A 22,057-nucleotide genomic window follows, 5' to 3' on the forward strand; every position below is an offset into this window, starting at 1 on the left:
TAATGTGATGGGTAACTTTCATATGGGAGCATATAAAAATAACAGAAATAAAGCAGAAGTTTGCCTCTTGTATATTACATGAAAGTCCCAATATTTCGTTTTGTTGAAAATTATAGCTGAAAAACGTAACTAATAAAATCTGTGCACTGTGGATTCAGCCAGATGTCTGAAATGATACAACCTATTTAGCCTACCGTACCTTAGCCTGCAGCTTGTGGCATATTGCCCCTCCAGAATGTCTAGTACAGAAACCAGAAATAGGCATCCAAACCCCAAGAAATTACGGACATCTGATGGGGAATAAATCCAAGACCAAGCAAAGGAATTCTCCTCCATTTCCTTCTTGCCATGCAGAATTCTACCCGTGCAAAGCAGAAACTGCATGTATTCACTTGTACAACTGGCAGCCTTCCAACAGGATTCTAAGGGAAGTCTTGGAACAGAAATACTGAGAGAGACAGCTCCTCACTTGGGAAAACCACCCATATGCAGGGCCAGACATAAATAATTTAACTCCATTAAAGGCTGCATGAAACCACCACCGACTGCATCTGCATTCCGAGAAAGAGTCGTGTCACTAAAGAGCAACTTGAAAGTTGACTTCCAAACTGTGGCCTCTATGAAGACACCTCTATCAGATCTCGTAAAGACTCATTTTGACTTTTCACACAGTTTCCGCTCTCTTGCTGATCACGACAGCCTGCATTACTGCTGACCTTTGGCGGAGAAGTAAAGAAGGCAAAGAAAAGCCAACTGGGAACGATGTGACACCGAGAGATGGATTGATCCCACCAGCAGTTTCAGCTACATACAAAGAGAACGCCTCTTACCAGCTACATTCAAGCCTGCAGAACTCTAGTTGCTTCCAGACATTACCCACAGCAATTTTCAACCTGATTAACTTTCAGGAATGCCATCGCTGAGGAACAACAGAAACGGTGGAAAATCTCCAGCACCAGGCAACCGCAGCTCTAGAGCTTGGCCAAGGCTCATGGGATTTCAGATGGTTGCCTTGTCTTTTCCAGGGCCAGAACAAGCCAGCTTGTGTGCGTTTCTGGCTCCAGGCGATCCCCAGGAAAACAAGTGAGAGCAATCAGAGCAGAACAAAGCAGTTTTTGAGACGGATCTGCCTCCGACAAATGTAACAGACTCACCTCGGAGGGCCCAGAATAATTCCACGTAACCCGGGACCTTGTTCCGTTAACCCCATCCAGCCTCTTACGTGCCTACTTTTCCAGAGATGGCTGTGGAAGCCCGAGCAGCTGCTGCTGTATTCTAGGGTCGCTCCTCCCGTCATCCTGGGGTTGGCAGCCAGCCCACGGCTCTCCTCTATCCACCACCTCAACACAGGCTCCTTTTTTGTTTCCTGACTAAAGAAACTCAGGGGGGATGCATCTCGCTTGGCAGAGGAGGAAGCTGCTGCACTCTGAGCTCCTCACACTACAGAGCCCGGCTCCCTCCAGCTGCTTTGTTTAGGTCGAACCTTTCTCTCTCTCTCTCTCTCTCTCTCTCTCTTCTTTTTCCCTCAGCAACTCCCATGTCTTTTTGTAGCCTCCTTTTTAAGATGTTGCTCTCTCTCTCTCTCTTGCGCTCTCTCCAGCGATGAAAACAATGTTGAATGAAAGCCAGCTGGCAGCCAGAAGGAGATGAAGGAATCTGCACAAAGGAGCTTCCTAACTCGCTGCTTTTCGTTTAAGGAACTGTCTGCTGGGCAGGGGGAGGCGGGGAGCCTTCGCTTCTCTCTTTCTGAGGCAGATCCCCCTCGGACTACAAAAATGTGCTGTTGCAACCCCCGCCCCCGCCCCCCCAATCCCTATAATATGGATGCCCAGCCACAAAGATGGGGATGTACAGGGAAAGCAAGACTGAAATAAAAGATGAAATGTCCACACGGGATTATTCACACCTGTCCGTAACTTAGAATAATCTTACAAAATCGTTGTAATTACGAAAGGCCCACCTGAGTCATTATTTATCCAGCTTCTCATCTGAGAAATAATTACACATCAAAAAGCCCAAACAAAACCACACAGAGGATTATACTCTACTCACTCTTTATGACAATTTCTTTAGCATACAACAGATGGATTACCACCAGGGTATACAAGGTAGAGCAGAGAGTACTTAAAAAGTAATAAAAAGGCAAGTTTACTTTGTGTCAGGGGGTAATGCTTTTCTGACGCAAATAACTATAGTTATAAAATATGTCCAACAGCCTGCTTCTGAGTTATGCCTATCTATACACATATATGACACTGTTGTAAATGAGAGACCAAATAAACAGCAAGACTTCAGAACAGATTGTATGATCTGAAAAAGAAGGCTAATTGTTTTAAAATCAATGTTGTAAATCATGATACAGGAGGCAATAGGTTACACTGCCCCAAATATCAGATATAGTAATAACAGGTTTATGGATTAAGGTCTTATTTATGCCCAAGGTTTCAATTTACCTAAATTATCAGACAATCTGGTTCTTGAATTTATTAGGGTTTTTTTTTCAGTACAAATGTGCAGTTCATGTATTGTGATGAGATGGATGGCAAACAAATTTAATAAATAAATACTTTTTTTCCTGTTCGAATGTTCGAAGATGTGATGCCTTTAGCTTAAATTAATCCCGACATTTCTAGCTATCAGCTGGGGAGACAGCAATTTAAATGACAGCTCATCCCGCATGGCAGATTTCTTCATTCTGCATTGTACATATAATCTTGGGAGTTTTCCTTTGCGGCTGCTTCAAACTAAGTTGTGTATTTCATGAACACACAAGAACCTAATGGAACAGAATGCTTTAAATAAGACTATTTAGAGCATGAAACTCTATTAGCCATGAAGGTTAATTGACACTTCCAAATTGAGAGGCAGCATGCCACTGAATGCTTTTTAGGGGAAGACAACAAAGGGGAAGGTGATGGCTTTGATTCCCTTTTTGTGAGCTTCTTGGGAGCATCTGGTCGGCCTTTATTGGATTTAGGATGCTGAATGAAGAATTCTGATCTGGTCCCACAAGGTGGTTCTTGTGTTTTGTACTCCTCATTGTTTTCTTATCCCTCTTCTCTAGCCAACCCTCACCTCTATTCAAATTTACACAATAACAGCCCCTAATAAATTGACCCTCAAGATGGACCCATCTTGCCATTTCTGAAATTAAATGACTGGAAAACAAACAATACACTTCATCTTCTCTTACTTTAAGGCTACATTTTGACATAACAACATGTAATCAAATTAACAAAATGGAGATGCTGCTGTGTTCACACAACCAGCTTACGTCATTTCCACTCTCCTCAGAGACGGAAGCTATGTCAAGGAATCATGGGAAGGGATCTTAGGAAGGTTATCTGCTGCAACCCTGTTCTTACTGGAACCATCAGTGGCATGTAACTTCACTTTCATCTCTAGCAAAGGAGAACTCACGGCTTGATCTGGACTCTAATGCTCTTATTAATGTAGCCCAAGATAGCCTTTTTAAGAGCTGCATCAACTGTGGGCTCATGTTCACCTTGTAAACAACAAGGATACCCAGAACCCTTTCATATGTATTACTGACAAGCCAAAATAGAAAAGAAAGAAGAAAAAAAAATACAAAAAAGTATATTCTAGTCTTCTTTATAGCAGTTATAACTACATAGTTATGGGGCTTAAAGATAAATGCCTGTTCCATGCCACTGAGCATCCAAGGAAAAGCAATTATAATAATGGCTTATTATTATTTAGTATTGCCAAGTGGAAAACATCCTGGGCAAAGACAGAATAAGCAGAAATAAGTCTAATAAGCCACAAGCAACAGTTAAAATGCTAGCCTGCAGAGTAGCGAACAAGGCATACTGGGTTTAATGGTGATTTCAGGTATGTCCATGAAAGCTCCTGTTCACTCCTTCCAACCCCACTACAGGTGGGCAGTAGACAGGTTGAACTGAGGGTTTCTTCAGGGAGATCAGAAATGGGCAGCTCGGGATGTCTTGGTGTCTTCAGGGAAGACAATAAATAAGTAATAAAGCCAAACCAGATTCTAGACATAAAAGACGATTGCTAGGTTGGCTAACAGCTGAAGTTCCATTCGTTCAGCAACTAATTAAGTGAGGCATGTTGAAACGAGATGGGCTTTATATGTAATAGTAGACTGTTTACCTGCACTTGTCATCTTCTCCTGTCATGATATGAGAAAGTAAAAACTGCAGCGGAAAAAACAGTTTTTGCCCTGAAGCAGAAAGTTACCCTCTTCATTATAACAGAATCCCCATTCTTGAATATCATACCTGTAGGGTTCTCACTCATTTGATAGAATGGAGAACATGACAACTGTATGTGGACACCCCTCCCAAATTGCAATGAAATGCAAGAGATCTACTTTACTGGATTAACCACATATGGGAATTAAATGCACTATACCCATGATGCAGGAGTGAAATGGTACCGGTTTGCACCAGTTCAGGTAGGTGGCACACAGAGGCCTCTCTGCAGGCACACAAGCCGTTGCCCCAGCTCAGCTCCACCGCACATGCGCGCGCATCTCCCGCCGGCCAGCTGATTTTTAGGTCTCTGCCACGCATGCATGGGGCGCATGTGGGAGATGTGTGCATGCGCAGAGGGTGGGGGAGTGTGGGGGGTTGCATGTGCATGCAAAGGGGAGCACGGGGGTCATGCACGCATGCGCAGGGGAGCATGGGCGGTCGTGCACGCATGCACAGGGTGGGGGAAGTAGGAGCGTGTCACGCGCACATTGCATTATGGATGCGGGCCCACGTGTGCGCTTGGCGCGTGTGCACACGTGCTTTTGGCACACCACGACAAAAGGGTTAGCCATCATTGCACTATACCAATGATATGTAAGATTTGTTTTTTCATGGCTGCTACCAAATCAATGTTAACATGACTAAAACGTAACAATTACAAACTGTAGCAAGCCCGAAATTACTTAATATATTAGTTAAATAATTAGTACATGAAAAATACAAACAATAAAATTCAGATTTTTATCCCCATGTATGTAACTGAACAAATGACTTCTTAAAAATAAGTTTAATGTCTAAGACACAGAGAGAGGAGGGAGGGGCGAGGATGGTACTGTTTACATACATGTTTGATACAAAGAAAGACTTACTTGAAAAGATACAAGAGAACCAGAGAATGAAACAGAGCAAATATTGAAGAAATACACCATGTGTCTATAATATACACTTTTCCTCTTTTGTTAATGAAAGGAAAAGAGAAAACGAACCAGACAACTCTAAACAATACGTAGATGAAGAGTTTTTGTATAAAGTAACATTAAGTTCTTTTCTTTTTCCACAGGTTTTATTCCTACTGTCCCATTGCCCCAAGGCACATATTCTTTTTCCATTCTGCAAAATATTATAAAGTAACATTTTATAAAGCAAACATATATGCATGTGAACTAAATTAAGTTGCTAACTTAATAAGCATGGTTTATTCTGAAAGCAGAATATGCATTTCTTTCATGTATACAAAAGAACATACCCAGTCCTAATGTATCTTCATATTCAGTGTATAAACAACAATCGGGACAAAAAAGTAAAATAGCACAAAAATCAATATTTAAACCATGAAAAAAAATGCCCATCTTATTAACAGCTCCATTTTGGCTACTTTTATGCAACTAAGTAATATCATAAAGGTACAATTAAACTTTTGATTTCTAAATATGGGCTATTTTTAAAAGAAGTTTGAGACAGCTAAAACAGATGAGAATCCTATTTTATACTTTTAACTGCAATTGGGTTTTGATTTTTCTTCTAATGTCATGAAGCACTACAGTTTCTCAAAGGGGGATGTAGAGATGTTTAATATTTTTTAACTAAGCTTAAACACTGCCCTGAGACCTCATGATGTTTTCTACTGTAAATTAACACTTGCATTTTCTGTGAGATGTCCTTCTAATCACTAAAGATGGACCTGGAATGAAAGGCTTAACTTCTCTGGCTTTAAAAAAGAAAAAAGAAAAAGCAGCAGCTATCCCATAGAGATTAAGCCCTGCTTCTCAACTGCATGAACTGACTTCAGCCAAAAGGTAGTATAAACAGAACACACTATTATTCCACAAACAGCTCACAGCACGCATCGTGATTCTCTATGGCTTGTGTATCTTAAAATCGGAATGCAGAAGGCTCACCGTTTGACATGAAACAAGATCCTTCCAGCAAATACTTGGGCAGATGACCTGAAGAACAAGCTCTTACCTGGGTGGGACTGTACCTGGAAGGAATCTCATACTAAATCTAAGTGCCATTCTTGGTCACTTCTGAAAGTAGAGCTGCAAGAATGGGCTCTATTAGAGTGGGGGGAAGGGAATATGTCTTTGCCAATGTCTACCCCTTTAGGCAGACAACTCTAACTATGTGGCTGCTTTGCAATTCTCTACTAATGGAATCCATGCCAATAAGGCTATAAGGCTGGTATTCCCTTGAGATAGCAATAATGTCTCCCGTAACTGTTTATTGCTAACTTACAAGCCCACACGATGGACTCCTTAACCCATCTGCCAATAGAAGAATAAGAAACTCCCCTCCCTAGATTGCCTGCTCTATAGGAGATAGACAAACTATCTTGCTCTCTAGGATTAACAGGATTTGGGTAAACATTTGGAAGAACAATCTCCTGTGCCCAGCAAAAAGTTAAATTTATCTTGCATATAAAGACAGGATCTGGTCTTCACACCAATTTTTCCCGACGGAACACACTCAGGTCATCCTGCACTGATAGGGGTTGTCAGTTTACTAAGCTGCCTAGCGGAGGCTAAAGACCATCAGTAAGGCTGCTTTCTAAATAGGATGCTCATAAAGATATGCTTAATTGGCTCAAAAGGAATTGGGGTCAACATCCTGAGGACCAATGTTAAATCCCATGATGAGAAACGGAGAACAACTGGACAAGAAATAAAAGCCAACACCCCCCCCCCCCCGAGAAAAGGCACACAAGCCTGGTAACCTGAAATTTTCCCTACCCACCCAAAAGTGTAATTTGAATGGTGGCAGCTTGCCTTGTCAGGGTATTTGATACCAGCATTTTATCTAGATCACCTTACAGCAACCCCAGAATTTCCAGTATTCTAGATTCCTTCTCCTTTACTGTCAGTCAAACATTTATTTATTTATTTATTGGTTCGATTTATATGCCACCCTTCTCCGGAGACCCAGGGCGGCTTACAATGCGTTAAGCAATAGCCTTCGTACTTTTTTTGTATATATCTGCTTAGTAGGGCTTTCACACCCACCCCACAAGTGATGTTCTAGTAGCTGGTGCTACTTAACAGCGCTTTAGTCTGCTGCGCCACCAAGGCTCATATCATCCAGATCATCTGGTGTATCAGATCTGGTGTATCTAGCAGATAATCTTCACTACGAAATCTGAAAACTGGGGTTCACTAAGCACCCCTGTTCAAATCTGGAAGTCATTTTTGGTCTGGGTGAAGAACGGCCCCCTCCCTCAGCGATTCTGCTTTGCCCCAAGGAAGCCATAGCCATTTCTTAATTATTGACATCCATGCAGAGAAGTGCAGGCTCCTGAGCCAGAAGGGAACGGTCACAATTACTCATGGCTTGAGAAGATTCATCTTTTATGCTATTCTGGACACGATCTATGCCAGTGAAATAGTCTAGAGCAAACCCTCTGGCCATCACATTAGCAGATCATCTATCTCCTCTGCTCTGACATCATGGACAAATGAGAAATGCCTGCTCTTCTCTGTTGCAAATAAGATGATCCATAATAAACTGAATATCTCTGTTATCTTCTGGAAAAACCTTTGGGTAAAATGTCTGCTCTGGTGGCTGAGCCAGCTGTGTTCATTGTTTACGTGGTCTTCTGCTTACCTCATTAAGTGATTTGCCTCCTTCTAAAAGGCCCATTGACCTCATGCCTCCCTGGGGGGGAGTGACGCCAGACTTGGCTATAGTATTGTCCATCCTTCTTAGGAAATCCTTTCCCCTCACCGGATGCTACAAGTTCAACAACCCCAGATACACTGCCTGAATCTCTGAGCAACAGATTGGCAGGAGGAAGGCCTTAGACTGGGCCACAGGTTCTGAACCGAGACACAAAATGACCTCCTCATCCTGCTCAAGTGACATCTATGGTTATCTTCTCTCTGTTTGGCTCTTTGAGAACTATACTTGGGAGGGGGGTTTAGAATAGATTACTATAAATCATCACGTCTGGGATCTGCCCCCTGCATAGGACTATCAGGGTTATTCGGATCCTGGAGGCTCTCTATTCCTGTAATGAGAGCAGAAGCAACTGGAGCAGTCTGGAATGAGAATACAACTTCGTGATAAACATAAAGAGCTCTCTGGTTCCCTCAAGGTGAATACTACATCTGAATAGATGATAGATCTGAAAGTGGGAAGACTCTTCCTATCTCCAGAACAATCATTCAGGCTACAGAAGAATCTAACATGAGAAATAGTAGATTACAGAAAAACAACCCCTCACGTTGTTGGCAAGACCGCAGGGAGAGATAATAGCAGCTCAGAACATAGTCTTACCCCCACAATCTCTAAGGAATTGGAATTAAGCTAATTCAATTATTTTTCCAAACAGGGATAAAATATGAACCTAATAAGCCCTCAGGTGCCCATTATGCCATCACTCTGGTTAAAAATTCCAGCATCAGATTGAAGGGGACAGACATGATCTGATCCTGATAAACTGAACCATGTACACAAATCTGAGAAATTTCTGGTAGGCTTGTCAGCATACTTAGCATGACCACCAAAAGTTATAGAGGCTAGCCAATTGTTTGGAATAAAGGCTTCTAACCTTAGTCATCATAGTCTCCATTCTGAAGGTCAACTGTCTGATGAACCTGTTCGGTGGCTTGGAAAGAATGGAGACCAGGCCAGAGCTTCCTTCCTGGTTTGGAACATATTTTCTTGTAAATTTTGCTCACAACAGTGGTCTGGAGCGATGGTTTCCGTGAGACTGCTGAAACTACAATCTGGTTTACACTGAGGTCCCGGAGGTCACACAGTTCTGTTTGCACATTTGCCATCGGCTTGGCTCTTCAACAGACCTTGGTTATCTCCTCTTTCAGCTATCTCTGCTCTTTGGGCAATGCTCTGAATAATTATCAGGGCCAAAGTGTCACACCTCTATCCACCATGGATGTCAGGTCAGATTGCAAACTGTGTAGTTTTGTGAACCTACCGGAGCGAGCGGTTTCTTTTCCATTCCATGGGGTCTCGCAGACTGGTTGAAAAGCCTCTGGAAATCCTACCTGGTGCTACCAAAACAGATCCCTCACAGTGGCTCCAGTTAGCATGAGGTTACCATCATGTGGCTCCTTTTCTGAACCAAACTGCCTGCTCTCTGGGTGAGGCACTTGGCCCATTCACAGCACTGCAATTATCTAATGAGAACTTCCATTGGAAGATACTATCACTATGATATAGACTTTTCCTGTATAACTTGAGGCCCCACTGGAGCAAAGGCTGTTTCTGTATAGGGCAGCATTTACATTAACAAATCTTATCAAGTGGCTGCTTGTAATAAAACAAAGGTTTTCAACTAGGGAAAATACAGTCTAAACTTCTGAAGTTGATTTTAGTGACTCCTGGTGCATTTCAAATGCTGTAAAGGAAAGCTGGCTTCATCTCCTCTGCCAGATTTGGCAAAGCAGACTAGTGTAACGGCTTAAGCTGATATATCATCCAGAAGGTCTAAGTCCCCTTAACGCTACATGATCAACATCACTCCAGGAGGATAATTGATTCACTGGAATCAAAACTAAAAGGTTGCAGCCTTTCTCCAGCTCCCCCGTGCATGAGATTTGATATAACAAAATGACTTTAGCAGAACCATCCATTGCTACTTAGTTGCAAATCCAACTAAAATTCTTGCTCTGCCTTATGCTTTTAGAGATTTTCTTTGGCCGCTTCTAGTGCCTTACTCTCTGAAATTTTGCAAGGAAGACTTGCTGGTATCCCGTACAATAAAAGCTGATATCCATGCCTTTCTAGAGCTGCTGAATCAGCCGCATGTGTACCAGTGTGCTGCTTCTTCTTACTGGGATGCTTGTCATTTCCTCATAGCACCTCTTTTAAACTAATATCCATGTAGACAATATTCCTTTTGTGTCAACTTCTTTTTATAAGATTTCATACTATTACAGGTTCCATAAAGGTAGACCCTTATGGTTAAAATTAACTTTGCCATTTTGCTATGTTCCAAAGTGGATTTTGGATTTTCTTTGCAATTTGTTCGTATTAGGCATTCTTTTTCCCTTTCACAACTTTGGCTGAATAAAATAAAGCAAACCTATAGTTTAATCTAGATTATAAATTACAATAAAGTAAGAAATTATTTTTATCTTTGTTTAGTCCAAGTATTTTTCTTTTCCTGGTCTGTCATCTACATTGTGTAGCTGTATTGGAACTTTATAGTTCTAATATTAGAACTAAGAACCAAATTTACAATTAAATCTCAGTGTTAAGGTTTTACAGATTTGCATAAAATTAAATAATCCCTGTAACATCTACGTTAATCTGTTATTTTATAGCTTAATCTTGTAATTTCATGTGGCCTCTGTTAGTATCAGACTAGATTTGGGGGGGGGGATTATTTTTAGTCTGTTATCTCATGTAATTTATATGACACTATTTATTACCAGATTTTAATCTCTTGTTTTAATTTCAATAGTGAGAACAGTTTCAGACTTTAGCATCCTACCATTATGTGTTATTAATCCATATAATTATGCTGATTTACTGACTTTTAAAGCCAGTCACTAAATTGTACTTTATACTAAGGCTAAATGGCAGGAGAAGATACTATCTCTGGGTGTTTGTGTGACGAGAAGCTCTTAATGTGCATTCTCTGGATACAGAAGTTCAAAAGCTTGGAAATGTCTGTCTAGAATAATTCTGTGAATCTCCCAAGATGAGTTCACTCTCTTGTCAGAAGTAGGAGGCCCACAAAGAAAGAGCAAGACCACAAAACGTTTCAAACAAAAGCAGCTGCCATACAGTGATCTGACTCCAAGCCCAGGCCTCTCGCACAGCACCAGTTCTCTAGTGAATAAGCACAAAGACAGGCCAACTATTATGGTTGACCAGTATGAACAAATTGAACCTAGCTAAGCTGCCACCTGCCTGTACAAAGCTCAGAAGTCCCCCAGCATCAGCTCAAAAACTATTTACAGAACAACTAAATGCTTCTTTTGACACCCTTCCCTGTAACCTTTCAGTAGCTGCTCACCTGAATCAGCAAGTATTCCAGGTTTGCAAGAACCAGAGCAGCAGAGAGAAAAAACAGGCTTATCACAGTTCTTTAGTACAAGGAATTTTACCTGCAAACCAGAACCTATTATTCTAGGACTAAGAAAGTGTAGCTCAGCTCACTTTATCCCATTAGTAGAACCCACAGCCTCCTGCTTACTAGCTCAGTGCAAGAATTCTTTCCCACATACATTGTTAGTTCTCATTTTGATGTCATTTTATTACCTAGAACTGAATATTATTGCTGCAATTTTACCTGTTAATTCTGCTTGTTCTTATTCTTTAGAAGAAAAAAAACCTTGAAAAGCTTCATAATCTCTAATTGTACTTTAAGAAGCATTTTTACCAATTAAACAGCTATGTTAACAAATAAGGTCGTGATCAATCTTAACTAAAAGAACACACTATTTTTGACTTGAAATCAGCAAATTATAATTTACATATTTTGTACAAAGTTGAGTGACAGCACATTTTATTCTGATAGTATTTTAAAAATCTATAGAATTTATAGTGCTTTATACAAACACCATAATAGGAAGAAAGGAAAGAAAATCAGTATCTTAAAGTATTTTTTCCTATTATTTAAACCTTTACACATGTGCTTCTATGCTTTCAGGACAGATTTTGATGTACTGATTTTTAGTTTAACAACCAACTGCATGCATTCTCCTAAACCATAAGTAAGGATGCGTAAAAGGGGACTTCTCTCCAAATTATTCTCTATTCCCTCTGGAATAATGTGAGCAGACCATTGTCTGATATACTTCTAAAGCGTATTATTTATTTATTCAAATGCATATGCTACCCAAATTTCACAAATAAAACATTAAAAACAAGAAAAGACTATTAACAAATGAAGAATAAACAATAGCAAGGAAGACAAAAGTAAGATAGGAACAAAATAATTTCAAATAAGAGTTATTTATGATGTTTCAGGCGTGAGCTGGTCTTGAATCCTTGTATCTGGTCCACAAATCATTTCCTGTTATGGAGAGTATGAATTAGCTACCTTTGAAATATTCAGATTGATTCATTCCATGGTGAAAATGAAAAGTTCTGAGAGAAAGCAGAATATGATGTGGACAATGTACCTTATTTTGCACATTAATCATGCAGCAGTTTGTTTAGCAAACAGACCGTGCTGCTGCAAAATGAGATCTGAATAACTGAACTAATACTTGTAAACTGGAGAAGCATTTGTCACCCACACAACTTCAAAATACAAACATACTGAGACAAGAGTAATAAAACAGCAAGGTCTGAACAGTCTTATGTCTTTCAGTCAAAAGATGAAATTATTTCTCATTCACCCTTTATAAATCTTGATTTCTTACACCAAAAGATGGCACTTACCCACCCCACCAAAACAGCAGCAAAATCCCTGAACATTATTTTTTCAAGTGTCGAAATTATAACTCTTATCTTAGAAAACTGAAACCCGTCAAGAGAATCTGTATGGTTATTAGACATCAAAGTCTGTGATTTCTCATTTCACACAATGGGAAAAACATGAAACAATAGTACAACTTTCTGATATTACTGTACTAACAAAAAGATTAAATATTGGTAATGCTCATTTCTCTATTAATATCCAACATAATGGAAGTCTAGTAAGAATATTCAAAATACCAAGCAAAAGACTATTGGTTAGAATACTACTGAGACGCATTAAAAAATTAACAGAAAATAAACCTACGAAATCTTAATATTTTAAAATATTAAATAATATAACTAGGTGACAGATTGAGTTTAAAAATATTCCTTAGGATTTCCACTGAGATTACTTGTCATCTATAATTATGCAAGAGAGTCTTTAGCAGATCAAAAAACAGTATTTGAACAAAAGTACTAGCTACTGCTTGTACTGACATTCTGTGCCTATTTATTTGTACAGAAATCCAAAAATTTAAGGACTTAGTTCCTATCAGGTTTGCACTGCGGAGGTAGGACACAGAGCAAATAGTTACTCATTTGAGGTAATAACTTGTTTGTGCAGATCCTGCACCTCTATCAAAAGAGCAAAACAAAGTATGAACTGTTAACTATTCCATAGATTTAACCAGATAAGTGGTTTGCTGGAGATAGCTGTGGATGTATTTTCCAGTACATTAACATTTAAAGATTAAAACTTCCTTGCAGTTCACAACACATGCAGGCCTAAAAGATTCAGTGTAATCTAAACTAAGATCACAAAACAGGACTTGGTATAAATTAAACCATTTTCAGAGCAATGGTACTGTAGTATCACGGGTGGGACCCAAAACAGACCAATGAAAGTTTTTAAGTTTTTGAAACTCATCAGAAGTGGTAACAGTTACAACAGAACTCCTATAACTGTGATGGTGAATCTATGGCACGCGTGCCAGAGGTGGCACATAGAACCCTCTCTGTGGGCACGTGCGCCATCGCCAGCTGGTGTTCAGGTTTCCGGCGCTCCAGCACGCACGAAGACCAGGTGGCTGGTGTGCATGTGCACACCGTAAACCAGAAGACCAGGCGGCCGGCACGCGCGTGCATACTGGCCAGCTTGTCTTCAAGTTTTCAGGGTTCTGGAAACGCACGTTCCAGTTTGGGCATTTGATGCCGAAAAGGTTCGCCATCACTGTCCTATAACATACACCTGTCCTTCTGAGAGGGGAAAAGTAGAGCTTTTAATTCTATCACGGTGAGGCTCTGGTTCTTGAAGAGAGTGGTTGATGGAAGCTAAGACACAGAAGGTGAGAATTCAGCTTCAGAGGAACAGCTCTTATATATCAGAAGCAAACCCTGACAAAAGGCATTTGTTCCCAAGTCAAATAACCAGTCCAAATAAATCCCAAACGTAGGCATAAATAAATAAAGCCAGCTGCAACCAGATTGGCTCCCGCAGAACATTTCAACCTACCTATTCATTTCCTCCTACAACCATCCGCAACTGTTAAAACAGCCTTTACTTCAACCCATTGAGGGCACTGCTGATGAGCTGTCATTTCTCACTCTAGATTCAGGAACTCTTCAAAGGCAGGAGGCTGGTCTGTACCATGTGAGGCAGCCAGACTGGCTAGAAATGTCCCGCAAGAAACCAGGCCTGAATGCTATGATGTTCCTCATACACCAACTGTCAAGCATAACTTTCAGATAAGGCAACTCCTTCAGGACGCTGAGATTTTATGGAAGTCTTGAGAGATACCAGAAGCACCAACAGGAGACCTACAACAGACCTGCCATTAACCACAAGTAGTCCTCAAGTTACGACCACAACTGGGCCCCACATTTGTGTTGTTAAATGAAACATCTGTTAAGTGAGTTTTGCCTCCTCATTTTATGACAAAATTAAGTGAATCACTGCATTGGTTAAGTTAGTAACACGGTAAGCGAATCTGGTTTCCCCATTGACTTTAGTGGTCAGAAGGCTGCCAAAGCCTTCACATGACTCTGGGACACTGCAACCGTCATAAATACGAAACAAGTGGCCAAGCATCTGCGTTTTGATCCACGAGGAGGCTTCAAGGGTCGTCAACGTGGAAAAACGGTCACAGGTCACTTTTTCAGCGCCATTGTTAACTTTGGAACTGTTGTAAGTCGAGGACTACCTGTGTAGTCCACTAAGAACCGTGTAGTCCACTACCTGTGTATCTACTAAGAACTTCTTCCATGCAACAATTTTTTTTTTACCAGACCCATTGCTTAACCCCCTCCCTGTGGTCCACAAACAGGAGTCACCTTAACCCCTCTGGCTAAACCTTTATCTTTTACCACCTCCTCTAAAGGAGCAGAAACCGGGCTGCCGCTACACTTTTCCTACTTACCTAAGTCGGTGTCCCAAAAAGCCAAGGCACAAAACGCCACCGATTAAAACACGTGTCTCCCAACAAGCCCTGCATCCTCAGTCCCGACTCTTGCCGCCATCAAACGCGTCCCGGAGCCCATGCCCCCCCCCAAAAAGAAAAGACCACCCCAGGCACCCTTCATCGCCCCCATCCTCATCACCCTCAAGGCTGCCACGATCCCCCCCAAAGTCGGGTCTCTCTCCCCACCCATCCCCCACCCACCCATCCCGGGCTTCCGATCCGTCGGCGGAGACTCCCCCAAGTTTCCCCCCACCCCCGAAGCTGCGGAACTCCGGCGGCAGTCGCGGAAAACCCCGAGGCGCCGCCGCGGGAGCTGCTCCTGCCGGGGGTCTCAACCTAAGGTTGGCGGCACACGTGCCCGGAGCGGCCTCACAGGCGAGGGAAGAGTCGGCGGTGACCCCGGCCGTGCCCTCTGCGCGGAGGCGGCTCGGGACGGCCGGCTGGCCGGACGACCCCGCTTCCTTCCCTCCTTCGGGGGTCTCCGGGTCCTCGCTCTCCCCCACCCTTCCCCGCAGAGCGGCCCCTCTGCCCTTCTTCCACATGGCCGGTGGGCGCACCGGGGCTTTTGTGCGAGGGGGAGGGGGAGGAAAGGAGGGAGGGGGAGGGAGGGAGGGGGAGGGAGAGAGGGACGCCCCCTCTCCTTCGCCCCCCCCACGGGAAAAGCCCCGGATGAGGCCGCCCTCCGCCCCACCCCCTTCGCCAGGGGTGGGGTTTTCTCCCCCCCCACCCCCCACCCCGCCGCGTGAGGCGACTCCCGCCGTTCCGGCCTCAGCGGGAGAACCCCGAGCCAGGCCGGGGCCTAGCGTGCCGCCATGAGGAGCTCGCTCCCTCACTCCTCGCCCGCCCGGCCTCGCCCGCCGCCGCCGCCGCCACCACCGCCTCCTTTTCGCCTCACACTCACTCTCGGGTCCCGGCCGGGGCCGGGCGCGCCCCTCAGCCGCCGCCGCCGCCGCCGCCTCGTCCTCCATGAAGCCGCCGCCGTCGTCGCCTCACGAGCCCGCCATCCTCCTCCTCCTCCTCACGGCCGCCGCCGCCGCCGCCTGTGGGAAGGGGAGTGTGCGCGCGGCCGGCACAGCGGCTGCGATCCGGCTCTTCCCGGCCCTGCCTCCCTCCCTCCGCGCGGCCGCTCGAGAAGAGAGAAAAAAAAAAAAGAGGAGGGGGGGGGAGTCGAGGCGCTCGGGGCAGCAGCAGCAGCAACAAACCCGGCTCGGCGGGAAGGAAGACGCGGAGTCTGGAACGCGAGGGTGGGTGGGGGAAAAAAAAAAAAAAAGGCCGGGCGGAAAGGAAGCGTTCCTTTGCTTGGCTGGCTGCCTGCCTGCCGCGCGCGCGCTCAAGGAAAACACGGAGCTTGGAGCGGAGCCGCGGCGCGGATCGGGAAGGCGGTGGCGGCTGCAGGAGCAGCAGCAGCGACGTCGGTGTGCGGTTGTAAGGTGGAGAAAGGAGGGAGGGAGGGAGGGAGGGAGGAGGAAACGACGCCCGGCCCCGGGTATCTAGGCAGGTCATCCGCCAATGGCTGTGTCTCTTCCCTTTGGAGGCAGCCCCTCGGGGGGCTGGGTACCAGCCAGGAGAGGTGGGTTCCCTGGTCAGCCTGCAAAGGATGCTCGGAAGGGTACCAGGGACCTTTGTGAAGTGGGATGATGCATGGGGGTGGGGTGGCATCCCTTGGTAATGCAGAGTGGGGAAATGATGCTTTGAAGGCCTGCAGCAGGGTCCTTGGGCAGGAATTCTGGGAGGGGGAGGTCATTGACGTGGGGAGGCAGGTTCCAGCCATCCTTCACCTTTCAGGTTGAACCAACAGCGATTGGAACTGGAGTTCGACAACATCTGGAGGAGGGTCACAGTTTTAGTGTCTTCAGTTTTAGTATAATTGTTCGGTCGAGGATTTCCTGCGTTGTACTTTGGGGGAGTTTGAGGGGAGCTCATCCCACAGAAAGGAATAGGACGGGAGTGATTTTGCAGGTAAACCTGTTTCAGGCTCTGACGCAAAGTCCATTTGCATGTTCAGCTCTACAGCCTTGAGACAATCTTCTGAGGAAGCCAATCCAGGACTAAGTTGCATTGGGTGTATTGCCCACTTCACTAGGGTTTGGGCTGAAAATGATTTGAATGTCCACTTCCACCATTGTTCTAGCAGCTGCTGTGCAGTTTCCAAGACAAGTCTTTGCAAAGAGGCCGGAACAATCAGTTGAGACCACGCAAGCAAAAGTGAGGCTTCTGAATTCAAACGGCTCACCTGATAGCAAGTGGATTCATAAATCCTGAGTTTAGAATAGATGAGAAGAGAAGAGGAATAGAAGAGAAGAGAAGAGGAAGAGGAATAGAATAGAATAGAATAGAAGAGAAGAGAGAGAGAGAGAGAGAGAGAGAGAGAGAGAGGAGAAAGAATGGAATAGAAGAGAAGAGGAAGAGAAGAGGAAGAGAAGAGAATAGAATAAAGAACAGAAAGAATGGAATAGAATAAGAATAGAATAGAATAGAATAATAGAATAGAATAGAATAGAATAGAATAGAATAGAATAGAATAAAGAACAGAAAGAATGGAATAGAATAGAAGAGGAATAGAATAGAATAAAGAACAAAGAATGGAATAGAATAGAATAGAATAGAATAGAATAGAATAGAATAGAATAGAATAGAATAGAATAGAATAGAATAGAATAGAATCCTTTATTGGCCAAGTGATTGGACACACAAGCAATTTGTCTTTGGTGCATACGCTCTCAGCGTACATAAAAAGACAAGATATATTCGTCGAGAATCATAAGGTACAGCACTTAATGATAGTCATAGGGTACAAATAAGCAATCAGGAAACAATATCAATATAAATTGTAAGGATACCAGCAACAAAGTTACAGTCATGCAGTCATAAGTGGGAGGAGATGGGTTGATAGGAACGATGAGAAGATTAATAGTAGTGCAGACTTAGTAAATAGTTTGACAGTGTTGAGGGAATTATTTGTTTAGCAGGGTGATTGTCCTTCCCTTCAGAGAGCTGCCTAATCCAAAAGGTATTTCCAGACAGAGTGCATATTGCATAGGTTTTAAGAAGATTTTTTTAAAAACAAAAGCATTCCAGAAATAAGAGAACGGTAGCATTGCAGTACAAATAGCCCTTGGCTCACAATCGTTTATTCAGTGACCGTTTGAATTTACATTGAAACAAGTGACGTACGACCGTTTTTTCACACTTACAACCAGTGCAGCATCCAAATGGTCACGTGATCAAAATGCTTGGCAAGTGGTTTCATATTTATGACGGTTGCCGTGTCCCGTGATTCCCTTTTTGCGACCTTCTGACAAGCGAACTCAGTGGGGAAGCCAGATTCGCTTAACAGCCGTGTGACTAACATTAACAACTGTTTAACGTGATTCACTTAACAATTGTGGCAAGAAAAGTCGTAAAATGGGACAAGACTCACTTAAGAACTGTCTCGCTCAGCAACAGAAGTTTTGGTAAGTTCAATTATGTCCGTAAGTCGAGGACTACCTGTGTTAGAAGGACAACGTCACATCAGTCAGAATATAGTAGTTACAGGTGTGTCCTTGCCCTGTTGACCCAAGTTTTTAATATATATATATATATCCTACAGTATCACTGCATGCCATCAGATGGCATTTAGATGTAAAGCCCTTTTAAAAACATAATTATACCTATCAGCAGGCAATGAACTGACTCATCATCTTCTATTTGTTTGGAATTTATTGCAGGGTGTTTTGAGTTGTAGTTGAGGTGCTGCAACAGAAAATTAGGGAGGTGTTTTGTTTTTTCAATGAGGATTGCTTCATTTTACAAGTCATTTGTGGGAGGAACCTTTTCACCTTCTCATTAGGAATGCTAACTTAAGATACTTCCACGGGGTGCAGCTGATCAGGTCAGTCTCTAGCACAGGCATTTAAACCCAAAAAAAAAAAAAAAAAAAAAAAACAACCCAGGAGTCCATTGAGGTCTGTCCCTCAATGATGCAAGAATCTTGGTGTGGTTTTATTTATTTATTTAGCGTATGGCAAAAATGTTAAAAAGCACATCACAATTAGAGTCTCAATGAGCAAACCTCAAACTATTCACTCTGTTTACAGATTCAAAGGTAGACTATTCATATTATAGTTAATAGGTGTTGAGTTGCATACAGGAAGTATAGAGTAGAGTAGGATAGGATAGGATAGGATAGGATAGGATAGGATAGGATAGGATAGGATAGGATAGGAGCTGGACGGGACCTTGGAAACCTTTACCATTTCAGATAACTGACTGTCTAGACCAGGAGTCAGCAACCCGCAGCTCTGGAGCCGCATGTGGCTCTTTCATCCCTCTGCTGCGGCTCCTTGTCACCGGTTGGCTTTCCAATTGATAGGGCTTTCAGTTAGGACAGGTAGAGGAAAAAGGACGCCGCGCTAGGAGACTCTATGGTGGGGGAACCGGACTTCCGGTTCGGCTCCAGAATTGAACGGGGGGCTTCCGGTTAGGGCTTTTATGGTTCTTTGAGTGCTTAAGGTTGCTGATCCCTGGTCTAGACTCCTCTTAAAAACCTCCAGTGATGGAGTGCCCATGATGTCTGAAGGCTAATTCTCCCACAACAGCAGCCAGACAACTCTGGCAATCTCCTGGCTTAAAACACATCACTATGAGAAGACCTCAGGAAAACACTCCTTCTAAGAAAGGACTTAGCACGTAGGTGTCTCGGACGAACCATCCGAATAATGCAAATCGTAGTGTGTGCGCAGGAAGCTACAACCTAACCGGTGCCATGTTACCATCTCTGCCCAGTGTACCAATGCCCTCTGTCCAAGATCAGGAGCTGAAAACAGGCGGGGGATGGAGACGTGTCCTTTTTCCTTACTCAGCACCGAAGATTGTCTAGCTGAGAGCCCGTTCATGGCGTGATTTACAAGGCTGATTGCTGATTAGATTGTTCTGTCCAGTTGCACAATAAATAAAAACTGCTTACTCTCCTAAGGGGAGTCATGCGGGCAGGGCGGGTTGGGTGGGGGCTGACCTGCAGCACGATGCATCTTCATAGCCCTGGGAGATTTATTGCTGTTCAAGAACTTCATTGGACTTCTTTAAATTAGTCCCATTTGGCCTTCCTTCAGCTGGCAGTCCATTATCCTCTCTGGCAGCTGTTGGGAGCGTTGTTGTCTTGCCTTCACAATCTTAAGTGCTCTTGGCCTGCGGAAACCTCTTCAGCCAATGCCACACGAAATCTCTTTTTGGATGTTTGACACCGGACTGGAGGTCACAGCTTTAGTGCAGGTCGTCCTCGATTTAACGACTGCAATTGAGGACAGGAAGGCCTGGAGGAAAGTTGTCCATGGGTCGCAATGGGTCAGACACAACTTCGCAACTAACAACAACAAGGCTAGGCTGGAGCTGTGCGGAGAATGGCATGGGTGCAGGCAACTTTTGTGGGCTTTCCTTCAAAAGCCACAAACCCTGGCAGTAACAATCAGCTCAAAATGAAACACATAGACGGTTAATATACCATTAAGCAAACAAAAGCTTAAGGAAGTAAACTAACCTACATACCTGAAATGCAGTGAGCAGCAACTGGCTTGGAGCCAAGGCACTATCTATGTTACACAGGTAGTCCTTGACCTATGACCACAATTGAGCCTCAAATTTGTTAGGTGAGCTTTGCCCCGTTTTATGACTTTTCTTGCCACGGCTGTTAAGTGAATCACTGCAGTGGATAAATTAGTAATCTGGTTATTAAGTGAATCTGGCTTCCACCCCCAAGCCTCTGAATTTTGACCACATGATCGTGGGGAGGCTACAAAGGTTGTAGCTGTGAAAAATGGTTTTTGCTGCCCTTGTAACTTTGAGCGTCACTAAACGAACTGTTGTAAGTCAGGGACTACCTGTAGGGTACAAAGCCAAAAATGGCTCTATTCAGCTAAGGACTTCGGTTCCCCCCTGAATTAAATGCTTGCTTTGGAGGATAGAAGTATGTAGTTTTAGAAAGAAAGAAAAGGGAAGAGAAACCTTATGCTTATTTATTTATTTATTTAAAATCTCTGAGGCTATTGAGCCTTGCTGTACAGGTGCCGGCTGGGGAATTCTGGGAGTTGAAGTCCACCCATCTTAAAGTTGCTAAAATCAATCCAGATTAAGTCTTCTTCTTTGCAGGGATGACTGAAGCTGTTTACTATTCCCTCGCCATTTTATGGGCTACATTCGTAAGCGTTTTTAGCATCATCACTTGAATTTGTCTAGGTCTTGTTTTAATGATGAGAGAGAGAGAGAAATCTCTAAAGTATTACTCATATGTAGCATGCTCTTTTTTCTAGGTAACGAATGATGTGGGAGGGCGAGAAGGTTTAAAAGTGTTGATGGTTGTCTTGACTTTGGGTCACATCATCTGCAGCTTTTCTTTTTTTTTTTTTTAAATTTGATTTATATGCTGCCCTTCTCCGGAGACTCAGGGCGGCTTACAATAGCTAAGCAATAGCCTTCATACTTTTGTATATTTATACAAAGTCAGCTTATTGCCCCCACAAACTGGGTCCTCAATTTACCTACCTTAGAAAGGATGGAAGGCTGAGTCAACCTTGAGCCTTGGCGAGATTCGAACCTGCAGTAATTGCAGGCAGCTGTTCTTAATAACAGGGTGCTTTAGACCACTGTACTACCAAGGCTCAGTTTCCCATCTGCAGCTTTTCAAGGAAGAGCACATGCACCAATCGTGCTTTGAAATTGCAACCTTTTTGGGGCAAAGCGTAGACCAAAAATTGGAGCTTCAAAGAACGCTGGAAAACTAAAATGGAAAGAGAGATTACCTACCAGAAGCAGCTCAATAATTAAACTGCGTTCCCTGTTGTTACATTCTTGGGCTTCTGAACAATTACGTGAAACACCACCCTTTGGTTTTCTGTGTGGGGTAATTTAAGAAATTAAAACGATGGGGTTAGAAGATAAAAGGGGGGGGGAAAAAGGCTCTTCTATTTACTGACGAGGAAGTGGCAGATGGGGCGGGAGAAGATAGATAGGGCC

The 22,057-nt window shown here is 43.4% G+C and overlaps 1 protein-coding gene across 2 annotated transcripts in view; it reads right to left on the bottom strand.

Moving 5' to 3' along the window:
- Positions 1-16,054, bottom strand: part of ZNF609 (zinc finger protein 609) — a 75,606-nt gene extending 59,552 nt beyond the window's left edge. For both annotated transcript variants that reach the window (XM_070953306.1, XM_070953307.1), the window contains exon 1: positions 15,969-16,054. The gene's annotated coding sequence lies outside the window, so the exon portion shown is untranslated. The remainder of the gene's footprint in view (positions 1-15,968) is intronic.
- Positions 16,055-22,057: the final 6,003 nt, after the last annotated feature.

The sequence above is a fragment of the Pituophis catenifer genome, unplaced genomic scaffold (assembly GCF_029215685.1).
Source record: "Pituophis catenifer annectens isolate HBS135680 unplaced genomic scaffold, rPitCat1.0.hap2 SCAF_14, whole genome shotgun sequence".
NCBI classification, from domain to species: domain Eukaryota; kingdom Metazoa; phylum Chordata; class Lepidosauria; order Squamata; family Colubridae; genus Pituophis; species Pituophis catenifer.